The following is a 5,495-nucleotide window of genomic DNA, read 5'->3' as shown; positions in this document are numbered from 1 at the left end:
GAGGAAACCGGAGCACCCGGAGGAAACCCACGCAGACACGGGGAGAACGTGCAAACTCCACACAGTCAGTCGCCTGAGGCGGGAATTGAACCCGGGTCTCTGGCGCTGTGAGGCAGCAGTGCTAACCACTGTGCCACCGTGCCGCCCACAAAGAATCCATCTCGGAGGCACTCCACAAAGTCTCTTTCTTGAGGTCCAATACCATCTTGATTCTTCCAGTCTACCTGCATGTTGAAATCCCCCATAACAACTGTAGTAACATTTTGGCGACAGGCCAATTTCTGCTCCAGATTCAACTTACATCTGACATCCAGACTACTGATTGGGGGCCTGTAGATAACTCCCAAGGTCTTCTTACACTTAGAATTTCTCAGCTCTATCCATACTGACTCTACATTTCCTGATTCTAGGCCCCCCTGCGCAAAGGACTGAATATCATCCCTTACCAACATGGCCACCCCACCCCCTCTGCCCGTCAGTCTGTCCTTACGGTAGCACGTGTAGCCTTGAATATTCATTTCCCAGGCCCTGTCCACTTCAAGCCACGACTCAGTTATCCCCACAATATCGTATCTGCCAATTTCCAAAAGAGCCTCAAGCATTTCTAATGCTTCGTGCATTCGTATATAGTATTTTTAATTTGTTACCTCCCTCACCCTTCCCATCAACTCCTATTTCACTCAACCTTACGGCATGATCCCTTTTTGAATTTTCTGCTTCATTGATACAGTTGTCTTTCTTGACTTCCCTTGTTCTAACTTTCCCTTCAATTTCCTTCTTAAACATCCAGTTTGTCACCTCCCCCCCACCCCGCAATTAGTTTAAATGCAGCTGTGTTGCAGTAGCAAACCTGCCTGCCAGAATGCTGGTCCCCAACCTATTAAGGTGCAAACCGTCTCTCTTGTACACCACAAAACATACCCCAGTGATCCAAGAATTTAAATCCTTGCTTTCTGCACCAGTTCCCCAGCCACACATTCAAGTCCATTACCTCCCTGTTTCTAGCCTCACCAGCCCGAGGAACTGGAAGCAAACCGGAGATAACCACCCTGGACGTCCTGCTTTTCAGCCTTCTTCCTAGTTCTCCGAAGTCCCGCTGTAGTATGTTCCTCCTCTTATCATTTGTGCTGACATGTACCACCACCTCTGGCTCTTCACCTTCGTCCTTGAGGATTTCCTGCCCTCTGCCTATGATGTCTTTAACCCTGGCACCAGGAAGGCAACACACCATCCTTAAGTCCCGTCTACTGCCACAAAAACCCCGGTCAGTTCCTCTCACTATGGAGTCTCCTATTACCACGGCTCTGTGCGATGTCCGACTCTTCCGCTCTGTCTCCACGCCAACTTTTGATTGACAGACCTGGCTGCCTCGCGGACTGGCAGTGTCATCTGTCTCTACTGTTTCCAAAAGATTCAACTTGTTCCTGACAGGTACTTCCCCTGGGGTCTCTTGCACCTGTCTCCTCTCTGCCTTCCTCATCGTCTGCTCTCTTCTGGTATGGTCAGTGTAATAACAGAGTCGTTGACCTCCCACATCAAGCACGTAGCACACTGAACCAGCTTGGCAGTCATGTCTTCACCCTCTTCAACTGTGGCGTAATCACTTCACTCAACCTCCTTGGTGGGACTTGGCGTATATGTGCATAAGTTGAAGGTGGTAGGATAGCAGTTAACAAAGCACTCATGCTTCAATTGCTTCATGATTAAATTGTACAGGAGCTTAGTTAGACCACACCTAGAGTATTGTGTCCATTCTCATCTCCTTATCTTCGGAAAGATATTGTTGCCAGAGAGCAAGGTTTGCTAGACTTGTTCCTAAAATGGCAGTACTGCCCTATAGAGATTGGGCAGTCTGGGCCTGTATTCTGTAGAGTTTCAATGAATGAGAGGTGATTTCATTGAAACGTACACTACTCTTAAATGCAGGTAAGCCGTTTTCCATCACTGGGGAGTCTAAATCAGAGGACACATGTAAAACTAAACAAGTGGAACAGAAGAGAATGTCATGGAAATTTTAGAGGGCAAGGGAGATTAGAGACCACAGGTGTCACAGATCTAAAGGCAAAGGGAGTGGAAATGGCTGAGAAAGGTTGTTGTATCTGGCGTAGGTGGGGAAGGAGAATAAATTTATACTTTATTGGAATAATTGTAGGTGCCATGTCTCCTGTTGTTTAGCTATGTAAGCACATCTACTGTTTATGATCATACCTTTTGAAATGTTAACCTCTTAAGTCAGCATGACCTCCATCTTTTTAAGTATAATAAACTCTAAATTTCCCAACCAGATGCCTCCATTCCCCCTGCCAAAACTTTAATTCCCAAAACTAAATGTAATATCCAAAATACATGAACTATCAACTATAGATTTGTAACAGTATGTTTGTAGGTGTGCCAGATCACCAGCAGCTGATATGCAATATATATATATATATGTTGGATGGCAATTGAAGGAAGGGGAATAATAAATCTTTCACCAGCTACCCTCCTGTGAGTTAAAGAGAAATAGATTGGATAGAGTTACCTGGAATGTCTATATACCATGTTTATGTTTTCCCATGTGTTTTAACCACAAGTGTTCTTGATGTGACATGCACCAACTCACATTCCTTCCAGTTTAGTAATCAGCTACTGTCAGTAAATTGAAGGGATTCACTTTGAAATTGCTTTTCATGTAAAGATAAAACTAGATTTTCAAAAATTGGTGTCGGGGCTTAACTTCAAAGCTCTCTTCCTATTAAAACAGAATTGTTTGAAAGCTGGAGGTATTGTTTCCTTTCTGGGAAGGGCAGCTGACACCAAAATATGGGACTGGTTTAACAAAAATCTAGATGTAAAGGGGAAAATTTGACTTGGCATTTTGGAAGGACAAGGTTAGGTGGATCAAATAATCTTTTTCACCTGAAGGCACATAATTCAATTTCTTCACATCTTTCCTCACATAATAACTTAAGAAATTGGAGCAGGAATGAGCCATTTATCCCTTCAAACCTGCTCCACTATTCAATAGTATTGTGACTTATCTTCTGCCCCAGCTCTACTTTGCCACACTTTCTCTTAATTCCCTCGAAAATCCAGTGTCTTTTGTTAAGTACAGCTGCAGGATAGCAGACATCCCTTCATTACCTTGTCTAAGTGATCATTCTTCATGTGTGAACTAAGGTTTATCCAGAATTCTGGTATCCTGCTCTTATCAATGTTTTTATTTCAATTATTTAGGAGAATACATAAAATGCAATTATTTATTTAAAGTTACATTCCTCTAGAAAAGTATTTGCTGGAGTAAATCTTGCTGTCAAACACCTCAATACTAACCACACTGATGGGCTAATGTTACTATTCCAGCCTGACTGATTGCTTGCTGGAAGTTTAATGTAACTACATTCCATTCCTTACGTATATTAAACCACAATTTAAATTTTTACAATTATGAAATGAACTCAAAACAATATAACATAGCTGATTTACATAGTCTCATTGAAACCAAGTATTTGCATGGCAATAATCTTTTTAACAAAATGATTACTGCTACTTTTAAAATAAGGGACAAAGACGTTACGCAGATAGATTTATAAAGGGAGTTTTAACTATAGTTGAGGCAGCCATGTCTCTGAGTGAGAGGGATAATGTATGGGAAGGTTGGAGGTTGAAGCTGCTTAACATTGGAAGGTTACTAGTTCAGTTCAGTTGAATTCTAGAAGGAAAGGAAACCAATAAGAATTGATAATATAGGGTTACTACAATATGGTCTTGAGAACAGACAATAATGTACCAAAGATTTTCCCATGTTGGATTTTGGTGGGGTAACTAATGAGAATGTGTTAAAAATGTAATGATTCCATTTTCTGTATGTCTGTTCCTGTTTCTCCCTTTGCCTTACTCTGATAATCCAGATTTAAGTCTGTTTAGGTGTGTCCCTTACCCTGTGGTCCCACTGCAACTTTGCCATTCTCTCTCTCTCTCCCTCCATGTCTACTTAAATTCATATTAATCTCTCAGTCAATCTCTCTCCCACTCAGTGTCAAACTCCTTCCCTCTCTCATGCAAGCTATTACCTTGTCAGTTAATATTGCGCTGGGGCACTCTCAAATAAAAATAACACTTGAAAATAATTTTCTTGTCAAAACATGCCTTGGGAAAAGGCTTTAACGTTTTTGTGTTAGCTTGCTTAGAAATTATTTGGTAAAACAATCTCATAAAAATGTAATAACTTAGCAAAGGGACTTATGCACAATGACATGAGAATTATAGTGAGGCAAACTGGAATATTATTGATATACACAAACAGTTTTGATATGGTTGTTAAATCCCTTACATTGACAGAGAAATAAATGGGAAGAGTATCAAGTAATATGCATAGAGATGGGAGTCTTAAATTAAAAATGTTAACAAAGCTCTTCAAGTCACAAAACAATTTGGCAGGTTTCTTTAATGTTATTTTGAAACATGTTATTTTGTTTGTTATAGTACAGATTCTATTTTGTGCTTTTAAATATTAATTACTAAATAACAAAGATGACAATAACAAATATTTTTTATTTTTTTGAACAATTAAATTAGTTATCCATGCTCCAGTAAAGGTTGGTTACTGCCATTGCTGATTCAGCGGGCTTCATTTTCCCAGCCCCTTAGTAACATGGGCATTGGTAAACCCTTTCCTCATGAAGGGCTTTTGCCCGAAACGTTGATTCTCCTGCTCCTCCAATGCTGCCTGACCACCTGGGCTTTTCCAGTGCCACACTCTCGACTCTGATCTCCAGCATCTGCAGCCCTCACTTTCTCCTCCGCGATGATAAATTAGTTTGGAATGTGAAAAGATCAGAAAATTTAGATTCACGAGGATGAGGAAAAAGAGTCTTTTCTACTCAGGGTTGGAATGGCAAGAAGAGTGATGCATTTTCATCTTATTAGTACATATTATTGCCTTATTTATATGCAATGTCCCACTTCCCCATGTGGCTGAGAGAAACCACATGGTGACAATACCCAACGTGAAAGTCAGAGCAGTTACCTGGCAGCTACAAACTTTTTCCTCCAATTGTCCAACTTGTTCAGCAGTCTCTAACATCTTAAGGTACACTCCATGTACTCCATGACCATTTGGACCCTCATGTACACAAAGGCTGACATTGGACATGTACCAGTTTCAGCACATTATCATGGTACATCTCTGAATCACATAGAATACAGTTTTCCATTTCAATACTGCGCTTTGGAGTGTACCAACACTTTACATTGTAATGCTGCTTCCAGCCACTTTGCGCACAGGAACAATGTCTCATCTCATGGATTGGAGCAAGGTGCATTTGAGGACTCCCTGCTCACTCTCTTAGTGCTCAATCACTTTGTGCCTGCTTGAAAATTCACAGCACCTCTGGCTTTTTGCACTTTTTGTCTCTGTGAGAATTACAAGGATACAATCTTTCTGTCTTGCCCTGCCTTTTAGTGCCAACACGAAGCCAGGCAGCCTGTTGCTGTACTGCACTGTTACATTAATA

The sequence above is a fragment of the Chiloscyllium plagiosum genome, chromosome 15 (assembly GCF_004010195.1).
Source record: "Chiloscyllium plagiosum isolate BGI_BamShark_2017 chromosome 15, ASM401019v2, whole genome shotgun sequence".
Classification (NCBI taxonomy): domain Eukaryota; kingdom Metazoa; phylum Chordata; class Chondrichthyes; order Orectolobiformes; family Hemiscylliidae; genus Chiloscyllium; species Chiloscyllium plagiosum.
Note: the sequence above shows the minus strand (reverse complement) of the source record.